A 13,299-nucleotide genomic window follows, 5' to 3' on the forward strand; every position below is an offset into this window, starting at 1 on the left:
ATTTGTGTTGTTTAATTTGGTCTTCAAGGCACCAATTATCCCTTTGTAATACATCTTAAAGCTCGTATACAAAAGTTTCTTCTCTGAATTAATGGGAAGTTTCTACACAAACAGCCATGTCAACATCTTTCTTTAGCACTTTTCTCTAAACCTCCTCCTCTTGGCTTTTGTCACACTAAATTATATCACTAAAATACAGCTTCCCAAACTATGGGATGTCCTATTATTATCAACATATTATTGGAAAGTTGATTATTAGTTTGAAAAACAGTAGACTTGATCTTTATCACTTATATTATGGAATTTGGATTTCAAATGCAAATAACCTGGCAATATCTTATACATATGACTCTTAATTCATCCCTTTCTCTAAGTACCTTTCCAAAATATACTGATTTTCTTATTTTCCCACTTTTGAAAAATTCCATTATATTCATATCATTATTAGAAAGTTTACAGACAACAGACTTCTTGAGATTAGAAAAGAACCAAAGGACTTTTGGTCATGATTATAGAAATTGTTTTGACTCTTTAGAGGAGGAAATGCTAATTCCTGCATCTAGCTGCAATTCAATTTATGAAGGACATCAACAATTGAGGATATAATTTTCATGAAATTGCAGTGTTAAGTTGCAAAAATAACCCAGTGTCCACAGTGCAAATTTACATGGGATCAGATTTGTTATAATATATCAACTGGTTTTAATATCACTGGAATGGATGAAGGAAGAGTCTTATGGATGAGTTTTCAGGAAATTCTCAAGGCCATCCTATAAAAGGATGCTACCTAGGGGTATGCTGGCTCTTCTGTGATCAGAAAACCACCAGTTCCAGAACAACAGCACCAATGGAACAATGATGACCTTCTAAGAATGTAAGTCTTCCATGCCATCGAACTAGCATGAACAACAGACACCTCTCACAATCCACTGAGCCTCTGGCCAAACTCTAGGATCTACATCCCTCCTAACTGTGCTTACACAACCAGTTGAAGCTGAGATGTGCAGCTTCCCCTCATAGCCCTTCCCAAATTGTGCTCAAGTGCATCTGATTGGTGTCTAAATCCCATGCAGAAACTTAGCTGGAAGGGAACTTGAAGGAGTTTGCATTTAGCTTTCCCTTTTTCCTCTTATTCAAAAACAGGATAAGATGAAAATGAATTCCTAAGAGTGAGTAGCGGTAGTTAGATGTTAAATGGTCTTCATATTGGTTAAGTAATGAAGTTCCAGGAGAAACACTACATTATGAAGATTAATGAGAAAATGCTAAAGTGCTATTTTTAAAAAATATATTCAATATAGAGATTACAAAATTTAGCTCATCATTATTAACAAAATATATGGTACTGTAGAATGGCAGTCTCTTGTCTGGCTTCAGATTTCATATTCAATAGAGAAGTAGTACAAAAGGCAAAGCTAAACGCCTATGGAGTCTCTAGGGAAGCTAAGGAAGTCAAGACTATGAATGTTGCACAGGGCCAACGTCAAGTTCATTTTCTCATGAAGCAATTAGAGGGGATATATTTAAAATCAAATAAAATACAACTCTCTACCTCCTCATAATGAGTGAGAAATTACTGTGGAAAGGTTGGTGGATTTATGATAATAAACACAGCTGCTTTGATGCGTATCACAGGTGTGCAATTTAACGATGCTAATGGCCTGGCTCACCTTCTTCTGCTCAGCCAGGCAAGGAGATTTGCTCTTTGAGGGAAGAGAGGAAAAGGCAAGGGGTGCTGTCAAGCTTTCCACAACCACAGCAGTCGTAAACATGAAATGTACACTCACTCTTTAATAAATACCGAGGGAACTGGACTCTGGCTGCCATTTACTGAGTACTTCCTGTCGTTCACATTAAATAAGACACTTTACCTTGTTTTATTCATCATATTATTACAAGAACTCCAAAGGGGCTTTCCTCCTCCCATCTGTATCATTGTACAGATGAATATGGTTGGTTTCAGAAAGAATAAATAACTTACATAAGGTCATGGAGATAGGAAGACGTTTCAAATTCAAACATGCCCAAATCTGTGGTGGAAATGCATTGCTTTAAACTCTTGCAGCATTCTCATCATAGTGAAAGTACCTTCAAGGAGCCAACGCTTCCCTAGCCTCAAACCAAATGGCATGAGTGTTTTGATTGCAGAGGAGGTTGGTATGGGACCCAGGCCTGGCCCATAGTATGCTCCTGGGAAAAGAGCAATAAATTTGCAAATTAAAAAATAAAAAGAAATCAGCAGTGTTACATGATACAACCACAACCTATCAGAAACAAACAGGTGGATTTTTCTGAAGAAAATTATAAGGCTTTTTCCTCTCTTTTTTGTTGTATGAAAGTTTGAAAGCATCAATTTAGAATCTATTCCTTTTTTTTTTTTTTTGGTCGTGGGGCTTGAACTCTGGGCCTGGGCGCTGTCCCTCAGCTCTTCAGCGCAAGCAAGCACTCTACCACTTGAGCCACAGCGCCACTTCTAGTTTTCTGGTGGTTAATTGGAGAAAGTCTCATGTACTTTCCTGCCTGGGCTGGCTTTGAACCATGATCCTCAGGTCTCAGCCTCCTATGTAGCTAGGATTACAGGCATGAGCCACCAGCGCCTGAATTCCTTTTTCTACCAAAAGGAAAAAGCCTTTTGACAATAAGCCAACTCAGTGGAAATCAGAGATGAGAGATAAGGGGGAAAAATCATTTAAATTATATTTTTAAAATTAAAGCTCCACAATCTCTACTTCTAGAGTATGGACTTTTCAAGTAAATAACATTTTTAGAACCTTTTGCTTCTTAAAATATGTCTAATCCTGATTCTAATACTCATGTTTCTCCCATCAAATAATATTGTTTTAAATATCAGGGAAGAAACAATCTCCAAAAAGAAATAAACATAAGATTTAATGGGCTACTCAGACACAGCCTATTAATGTGTAGTTTCTAGATTACATGTAAAAGCAATTCTCAAAATTATTTTAAAATATTTTGTGTAAAAACTGTTTAAATAATTTTACCACAAGGTACATTAGTTGAATATGTTGTAACGTGTTATTAGGAAATTCCTTCATAGTCAATTACATTTATAATAGCTTTTACACTTAACATTTTGTTCTGTTTGCCTCCCTATCATAAGCCAATAACATGATTGAAGAGGCTTCCTAAAAATAAAACGACTAAAGAAATAGTCCATAAATATAAAACATCTTTCTTTAAGATTTCCAAAAATCAGATTTATTGACAATTACATACTATATTAAAATTGTCCATAGCATGTGACATACTCTAAAGCACAGACTCTACTAAGGAGTGGCACAAAGTGCAGTGAATTTATAAGTGAAGGGAAAATGATTCAGGGCACTAGCTCCTTTTTACTTATTAAATTAGGACTGGAGGACCGACCAGTGAGCTCACAAGGTCCTAAGTTCACTCCCCAGTACCAGCAAAATTAAAAAGTTTAGATGAAGATTAAACTATCATTTAGGGCAGGAAAGGATAGATTGGGCAGCAGAAACAGTAGCAATTTCAGAAGGCTTTATCTCTTTATTTTTCAGTCAGCTGGATTTTGGGTTGGTGCAACATGCTCAGTATAAGTCATGGGGACCTCTGCTCTACACAGTCACTCAGGGATGGAGGCTGTATCAACCTGTAGCCATACTACCGGGAGAACTTAACTTTCTTATTTGCTGTGGCAGAAAGAGAGAAAATGAAGAACTCAAACCTTATGCTACAATTGAGTAATGATGTGTGTGTCATTTCTACCCAGAGCATGCTCCTAAATTAGTCACATGGTTCCAATCTTAACTGTGAGAAGAGCTGGAAAATGATAGTGAATTGTAATATTTGGCGAGCAATAAGTACGTTATGTATGTTGTCATCTATGGTATCCAGGAGCAAAGCACAGAGTGGATACCATTGTCCCTTGATTCAGCTGTACCAACTTAAGTTTATAGGTGTATCTTCTATGTCTCTGTTAAGCTTTTGACACTGACCCTTGCTATTTGGCTGAAGCTGGCTTCAGACTCTCAGTATTCCTGCCCCAACCTTCCCAAGGTTGGGATTAAAGACATATGACACCATGCCTGGCAAAAAGTGAATGATCATATCAGTAAAATGGACTGCAATAAATGTAGGTAGTATGATAACCAAAGGGTGTAGGGTCTCTTAAATTCCACCTGGTAACTAATGCTAGTGCAAAAGCCTTGAGTTAACCAATCAGCTCGCCAGAACCTCTTATAAAGAGTCAGGTATTGTGAGACCCAGAGCTCGGTACAATTGCATTATAGCATTTTTTGAACAATTCTTCAAGTCTAAATATTCCATCTGTTCCATGTCCAAACAAACCAGCGCACCCAGGTTCTCTGAAGATGGATAATGGACACACATTGAAAGCTTCCTCACATATATTCACATACACTGTCATGTATGTACAAACACATATACCCACAGTCACACACACAATCACAGGTATTGGTTTTTGTTGTTACTTCGTTTTGGCATAGTTCCTTGCTTTGCAATACTTTAAGTGTTCTGAACTTTTTTCCTTTTTATTTTTATTTTTTGCAGATCCTAGACTGGAACTTGAACTTGGTACCTGCTGCATTTATTCATTGTCTAGTGCTCTACCAACTGAACCATGCCTCAGCCCCTAGGGTTGCTTCTTTCTTTTCTTTCTTTTTTTTCCCCAAATAGTCTGAACTCTTAAAAGTTGTCTTCCAAGAACAATTCTTAATGAAGGTAGAATGCCTGAGGGGGTGTTTTGAAACTCTGTGGTAGTGATTTTTTGCAGGTTTTGTTTTTGTTAGTAAACTCATTGAGGACCAGGCATGGTGAGCTCATGCCTATAATCCAGCTACTTGGGAGGTAAAGATTGGGAGGATGGCTATTCCAGGCCAGCATAAGCTGTTTGTGAGACCCTTCCCTCCCATCCCCACCACATTCTCTCAGGTTAACAAACAAGCTAGGCTCAGTGGCCTGTGCCTGCCATCCTAGCTGCACAGGAGGCCACATTCAGGAGGATCGTGAGATCCTATCTAAAAACTAGCTAAAGTAAAAAAGGGCTGTGACTTAAATGGCACAGCATCAGCTGCCTTGCAAGTCCTGAGTTCAATTCCCAATACTGGAGAGAAAAAAGAGACCTTACTGGTATGTAGTGGGTAGGAGTACCACATCTCTTGACATTCAAAAGTGCTAGCCTAGCCTTCATGTTGATCATAATCTAAGTCTCTATATATATCCAAAGATATTTCTTACATCTAAAATGCTTTAATATTTATTACACTTTTCAATAATACAACTAAATGGAGAAAAGGTTGAAGTTTGTTTTGCTCAGAGCCTTATCAAAAATTGTTTTCCATTTCAGAAATTTGTGTCACCCATGTCAACATTGCTGGTGATATTTACAGACATGATGACTGTCTACTTACACGCAAGCACTTGATGACATCACTGTCTCCTAATGTAGGCATGCTTGCCTATTTACATATCTGAATGCAAATTATTTATTATAAATTACTTTCCTTTTATCTTTCTTTTTAGCCATACATGGGATATTGAGTATAGTTTAAAATTATGGAGTACAGTAACATCTGTGGATCTGACATTTAAAATAGGAAATATATTCTAAAATCTGATGCTCAAGGAGTTACATAGGTCTGAATGGAGGCCCAGTTGCAGACTAAAACCTCAAAGAAATCATCTAACTTCTCTAAATTTTAGTTTTCTTAATCTACAGAATACAAGCACTCCCTTTCATATTAGTTATTCTGAGGACTAAATGAGATTGTTGATGGTAGCCTAGCTCCAAGTGATAAATGAATTCTTGCATTTATTTCAAAGTTTTTTTTTATCACTTCTAAAGCCTCAAACACATGGCAAAACTGATTTAGAAATCAGTGTCTGGGAATCTTAGAGAGCAGGCCTTGTTTTAGGTAGCTCTTTTCTCTCCATTTTCTTGGGTATGGTGTGGGAATCTCTGAATTTTAGCTAAGCTCTTCCAAGTTAGCTGTGAGAATTAAAAGTGTGGGTGTATGTATAGAACCCCTCGATTTCTTTATCAGTATCTTTCTGCCCTTCTTATCTAAATTGAAAAAACAGCCACTTTTGTGAGCACACACTTCCAACTAACAGTGTATGGTCCACCCACATAATCTGCTATCTCAGTGCAGGCAAAGGGGGGTCTATTGTTACCTGTCTCACTGGCTGCTCTTTGAAAGCAGGCAGCTTTGCTCCATGGGATGTGCTGTTCTAGCTGTGCTTTGAGGTCAAGGTGATGAAGTGGTGATGGTCCCTGCAGTAAGAGATGCTTCCTAAGGCTATCAGTCCACATCAAAGTACATCTTCTGTTTGTCTTTTTAAAATTAGCATCTATTAGTTGTCCAAGGAGTTTCATTTTCTTACAATGCAAGTTACCTTGAGCAGATTTAATCCCTCTATTATTACCCCTCCTCCCTACTTCCTAAAACCATTTCAACAGATTTAGTTGTTTAATTTCCATATATATGCATGTATAAATATATAATTATGCAGATATATGCATATATATTATATATCGTATTTCAACTATATTGATCCTCTTTCACCTACTCTGTTCATCCTCCCTTTTCCTTCTAGTAGTACTCAGCCCCTAGTTGCCCCCCTTTATAGAACCTATTTTACATTCCTGTTATAGGTGTGTGTTGATTGTTTAAACAAATGTTACCATGGCATGGCACACATCATCATTAATCAGATTCATCCTCTTGATTACTTTCTTTTGCAATTGCCTTTATAACACTCCTTCCTAAGTTTACTTTCATAAAGTGTCTGCTAAACACACACAGACATAAAAATACATTTGTAACTCACAGCCTAGACCTATGCCGACCTGAACTTTAATATGTGGTCTCCTTTTCCCCCCTCTGGCCATTCCCTCCTCTCTTCCTGCCCCCCCCCTCCACCGATAAAAAAAAAAAAAAAAAAACATCTGTATGCTGTCAAAGAAAATACAGCCAAAGCAGTTTTTAAGTCTACCTAATGGTAGTGACAGAAAGAATCCTAAGTAATTTCAATGTCATTGGGATAGCTAAAATTGATCTTTTACCTTGATTTGTTTAATTTCCTATATTTTTTCCTTGAAGATTGACAAGACATTGAAAGGTTAAAAAAAGAAAGAAAGAGGTGAAAGGGATTTCTTGAGAAAATTTTCTTTCTCTCTGGAAGTTATTCTACAAATTCCCTAGAGACAGAAATCTGAAAATTTCTAAGATTTACAGTCCTGAACGCTCACATTAACCAATTTTAAGCAAATTGCTGCACTTTGCAAGCAATGTCATAATTCAGTCTTTTCCCTGGATGATTCGCAGTGAGTGACTGCCCACCCCAAGAAGCAGCTGTGAAGGAAGGCAAGATTGAGCCTGTAGCCAGATTCCCGGTAATTACAGATCTCTCTGCACATTGGAACGAGCTTGTGAGGCAAGGGTTGGAGGCTCATTGATTCCATTTTGGGCTGCAACTGGATTATCTCTCAAGAAATGGCATACAAATTCATCAGCTGGGTGTTGAAAACCTGCTACATGACTGATGTGGTGGGTGCTGGGAACATAGCTGAGAAGCAAGACAAGATAGACAAAACCTTAAATGTGCAAGAAAATTTTATACTTTATTAGAAAGTGATCAGTGGCAATGGACACCTCAGCTATGATGTTGGGAATACAGTTTGTGCATTGCAATTTTCATAGACAAATGGTGTGACATGTAGCCATTTCTGGGAACTAAGGAAGTGCAAGTCACACTAGGTTCTGATTAGAGAAATGGCTTGATCTGAATTGAAGTGTGTGTGTGTGTGTGTGTGTGTGTGTGTGTGTGTGTGTGTGTGTGTGTGTGCTGGTAATGGGGCTTGAACTCAGGGCCAGGGCAATGTCCCTTAGATTTGGTCAAGGCCAATGCTCTACCACTTGTGACACAGGTCTACTTTTTTCTAGCCCTTTGCAGGTTAATTGGAGATCAAAGTCTCACAGACTTCCCTGCCTGAGCTGGCATTGAATCCTGTTCCTTGGATTTCAGCCTGCTGAGTAGCCAGGGTTACAGGCGGGAGCCACAAGCATCCAGCTTTGAGTTGAGTTTAAAAATGATCATTCTGGATGGAGAAGGGCCTGCATGAGGACAAGGATGGGAATGGGGAGTCTGTATAGGAGGTTCTGCTCATCTCTGCATGGTTTCATTCATCCATTAGCATGTTTTATATTTCACCGGTAAGATTGCTACCAATGTAGCCTCCTCTTTTCTGTCCAATAACAGCATGCTGATCTAGCATAAGACTAAAATCCGTTCTATTTCAGCTACACCTCCATGGCTGGATCAGTTAGCTTGCCTGTGTATTAGTTATCAGGATGCATAAAGAGCCATGTCTAGGGAATGAATGAACCTTGTAGAAGCACATGGAATTACTAGAAGAAAGTTCTCCAAAGGAAATATATTGGTCAGGAACAAGCATGTAAGGAGAATACAAAAGTTATTTCCAAAGTAAAGCCCTTTCTGAGCAAGCACTGGGGATTTTATCCAGAGGGGTTATATAGGGGTTATATAGGAGAGGACTTTAAGGAAAGGTACATTCCTGAACATACTGAGTTTGGTCATAATTCAAGAAGAAAAGATGAAGGACACATTTCTTGGCATGCCAAGTTCCAGATGATGGAGCACAAGTTTGAAAGGTTAAATTGTTAGACAGGAAAGGCTCTGGGCATGCTCAGCTTGCATCATAATGTTTTAGCAAAGGAGCAGACATTTTGCAGGTGCATTAACATAGGAGTTTGCTCCTAAAGGTACCTGCCTCCCTTAGCAACTAATAATTATGAAGGTAAAAGGAGGTAATAGTGAAGTATACACCAAAGAGCCTGTCATACAATGCACGCTTGGTAGTCCATTCTCTATAATTCTTGATCACTAGTATCTTTAAGAACTCTAAGGACACAATTAAACTATCCCATGAGGAGCTTCCTTGTAACACAAACCCCAGGACCACAGATCTTTTATTACTAAGGGCAACACAAAGTTCACTGGAACACTAAGTCTGGGCTGCGCCAAAGACTAAGCCCTGTGCTCATTTATTTCCCGAATAAAGCCAGATCCATAATTTCCCTTTTACAAATGAGAAGACAAATCTGTAGAGAGCTTAGCTGGCTTCCAGTGTATTCACAGTTATGGTAAGTGGCCAAGGAGAGAAATGTGCAGTTTGAGATCAGAAAGAATTTCCTGGTGATGAAGGCTCTAGTTCCTACCTCAGAGATCTGTTAACATAAACACCATTATGTTTGAAGGTTTTGCTGACTGATAGAAACACTAGAGTCAATAATTCCTTGTTGTAGCATTAGGAACAGTAATCATAGACCAAGAAACAAGAGTCTCTGAGTTTGAAGCTCACCAGCTCCTTCCTCCTCCTTGTCCCTCTAGTGTCTACTGTCAGCACAAAGACCATGGAAGCCACCCTTTAGCTCTCCCTAACCTTTGCTTCCCTCTCACCTCATTTGGCTCTTTCCTGGGGCCTTTGCATTTAATTTTCCCTCTCTACTAGGGCTCTCCAGGTTGGTGACAGTCTGCCCAACTTTTCCTTTGATTTCTTCCCCATACATCTAGAGCTATCCCTCAGATCCCTGGGAAGTGTGGTGTTTCGACCCACCACTACCTGATTCAGAGGCTAAGCCCTCCCACCCCAGTGGGACACTCTTCACAGAGGAGAGTCAAAAGGCACTGGGGTTGTTCACCATTTTATTTAGTAAGGCTCATTTACTCACCATTCACATTTTGCTGTCTTTTACTCCTTCCCATTCTCCCCTAAATCCTAAGGATGCTGTCTAAGGAAAAGGCATTGCTGTTCAGAGTCTTCTATGCACAAAACAAATGAAGCAGAGGATTCTAAGGTCCCCCAGACCATCACCATGACAACAGTCAGGTTATCAGTTATTAGTACCAATCTAAAAACTCTTGTTTCTGAAAAGTCAATTATTACAATAACAGTGCACGAACAAGCCTACTTACTCATCTTACTTCATCTCCATCAGCTCTTGAGATGTGCTGTCTCACATAAAATAATGCTGTGAATTTTGACTAAAATATAACCTATATTTCTACCTTGTCTTTAGATTCCCTTTGCTTACTTTATTTTTTTTTAAACACGAAATGGGAAGGTGATACAAAAGAAAGAACATACAGGTCTTGTTATTTTTTTAATCTAGTTTCTTGGTTATCTTCACTTACAACTATAACAAAAATGCCCAAGGCAGGCTCATCTAAAGAGAAAAGTTTAATCTCAATGTTGGAAGAGGTTGAAGGGATGGGCACACCATTACCAGAGCTTTGCTGAGGACCTTATGTCTTCAAGGCAGGAGTGTATACAGGAAGGAGAAGTCAAGTTTCCCAGTAGGAAGCTAGGGTTCCACAATCCCTTTCACTAATAGCTTCCAATTGCCCTAAGAACCTCCTAAGAGGCCACACCTCTTAAAAGGCCCTTCTCCTAATATCACCCAGCAAGCTCCCAGGGTGCTTTCTTCCTGTCCATGCCTGTCTTCAACCAATCCTTAATAGCCTATGCTTCTTTCTTCCACATACGAATTCATTTGCTATTTATTAGCTTATATTTTTTATACAGAGGGCAATTTCATTGTCAACATTTCCACATGTTTACACTGTACTCCAATCAATCTCTCCCTCTTTACAGTCACAAGACTCCTTGACTGCACTTGGAATTTCTAGGTGAATGCACCCTTTCCCTCTGTAATATAAAAGCTTAACTCAGTGTGAAGAAACTACTCTGAAAGCTATTGATACATTTAACAGGAAAATCTGTGTTCTGAGTAATCATGTGGAGGAATGAGAGTGAGTGAAGGAAGGGGAGAGAATGGAGGTGAGATTCTTTTACAAACTAAATGCAATGGGTCAGAGGTCTGTGTCAGGGACCAAACTACAAATCTGCTGAAATAGCAGTGTGTGAATCAGCTTCCTCAGCACAGAGTAGACTGTGACATGTATGTGACCCCCCCCCAATGTTCGCCTGTTGGAAATTACAACCCCAACACCGGGCTGTGGGAGGTAGAGTCTTTGGGTATGAGGGCTCTGCACTTAGAACTGAACTAATGACATTATCACGGGAGCAGATTCCTTTACAAAAGTATCAGTTCTCTGCCCCCCCCCCCCCCCCCGCTCCTTTCTTCCCTCTCTCCCTGGCCGTGCAGCCTTCTGCTGTGAGATGACAAGGAAGAAAGCCCTCACCGGATCTTGCCCCTCATCTTGGGTTTCCCATTCACCAGAACAATGAGCCCCAGTATTTCCAGGCCACACTTTGAGAAACACTAGGCCAGGGATTTTAAGATAGCCAAAACAAGTATGTGATGCCAACTGGGAGTTGACAGATTCCAGTGGCTTCCCTCTTGGCTTTCTCGCCTCTGCTTGTCCTGAGGAGGATAAAAATGTACATCGGATGGAAACCTGCTTTCAATAAGCAGATGACTATCTCAAAGGCTTAGTGAAAGATGCTTGAATGTTTTGTTTTGTTTTTTTTTAAATATTTAAGCTCATGGAGAAATGGTTATAACAGTATATTCCACACTGGCACCACCAACTGTTAGTGTTTATCACTTTCACTCCATATCCCTACTGTATGTAATCACACTTCCCTTTTACCAAATCTGAAAATAGACTCCAGACTTCACAGTAATTCATTCCTAAATCCTCCAATTTACATCTCTCATGAACAGGATACTCTGTTATACACGTCATAGCTAAGAAACCACATTAATTCAATAGCAATAGATGAAGGGAATTTAAGTACAACTGCTTAGTAGCCTTCAAAACTATCTCATTATCTAGGATCCAATCACAAAATACATTTGGTTGTTATATCTCCTTATCTTTATCTCATCTGTAATCATCTGGAATGATTGATTTCATGTGTCAACTCTACAGAACCATAGATGCCCAAATTCAATCTTTCTATATTTATTTGGGATTAGCATTGGCATTAGTGGCGTATTACAGCAATCGAATCTGTTAATTGTATTACTATAGTATGAATGCTTCTGTTCCCTCCAAGATTAACTTAACCCTGAGTGTAACAGTAAGAAGAGGTAGGGTCTTAGGGAGACTCTATCTGCACCAATGGATTAGTGCCTAATGGGTTTTAGGAAGGGAATCTGTTCCTCCGGTCCATTCTTCCATGGGAGGACACAAATTCATCTCCTCTATGGGATGGTGCAACAGGGCAACATCTTGAAGCAGAGAGAGCAACCCTCACCAGACACCAAGTCTATCTGTACCTTGATGTTGGACTTCCCAGCCTTGGGATTGTGAGAAATAAATTGCTACTGTTTATAAATTACCCAGTCTATGTGTTTTGTTATAATGACACAATTGAATTAAGACAGTTCTGAGTAGAATAAAAGGCAGAGGGGGGAATTCACACACCTTTTTTTCCTGTTTTACTGCCTGAGCTGAAAGTTTTTGTCATCTGCCCTCAGATTGTAATTCATACCATTTTTTTCTGGTTCTCAGGCATCAGACTCAGTGTGTGTGTGTGTGTGTGTGTGTGTGTGTGTGTGTGTGTGTGTGTGTGTGTGTGTGTGTGTGTGTGTATTTACACATATATACATATGTAATGCCTAGATATATACATTATATAATGTGTGTATAAGCACATATAATATACACATACAATGTAGTACATATATATAATGCCTAGATAGATAGTAACCACTATTAGTATTACTATTACTATATGCCTGTGAGGAATCAATAGACACACTATTGTGGGCAGACATTTAATCTGTTGAGGGCTTGGGAAGCACAAGAAAGAAGAGGAAGAGGAGGATGTTCTTCCCTTCATTCAGGGTATCAATCATCTCCTTTCCTCAGCTCCTAGTCCTTGAACCTGAAATTCCAGGACTATACCACAGCCTCCTGATGCACACAGCAAGTTATGCAATCTGCTTTCCTGGTTGTCAGGCCCTTTGCCTTAAGTGATATAGAGAGCAGTGGGTCTATGGTTCTCAGGCCTTTGAACTTGAACTAAATTGTACCAGTGGCTTTCCTGGTTCCTCAGTCTTCAGATACAATAGTGTGTGGGCATTCTTGGGCTTCATAGTCTTGTAAGCCCGTCCCTACAGTAAATCTCCTTGTTTATGTTTCTATGTACCCTCTTGGTTTTGTTTCCCTGGAGAACCCTAGTATATTACTCTAAGTCCTTTCTAGAACACAGTTTTTAATTCATCTTTTAAAAATTAACTTATTAATATTGAAAATTCCTCCAACTAAAAGCATTTCTCCATGTGGACTTTTAGGGAGTCA

General features: G+C 39.2%; 1 long non-coding RNA gene across 1 annotated transcript in view; it reads right to left on the reverse strand.

The window, feature by feature from the left end:
• Positions 1-1,937: 1,937 nt before the first annotated feature.
• Positions 1,938-13,299, reverse strand: part of LOC138834371 (uncharacterized) — a 147,242-nt gene continuing 135,880 nt past the window's right edge. Inside the window, exon 4 of the long non-coding RNA XR_011374088.1 lies at positions 1,938-2,190. This is a non-coding gene — a long non-coding RNA (uncharacterized lncRNA). The remainder of the gene's footprint in view (positions 2,191-13,299) is intronic.

The sequence above is a fragment of the Dipodomys merriami genome, unplaced genomic scaffold (assembly GCF_024711535.1).
Source record: "Dipodomys merriami isolate MVZ:Mamm:240054 unplaced genomic scaffold, mDipMer1.0.p SCAF_213, whole genome shotgun sequence".
In the NCBI taxonomy this organism is placed as follows: Eukaryota; Metazoa; Chordata; class Mammalia; order Rodentia; family Heteromyidae; genus Dipodomys; species Dipodomys merriami.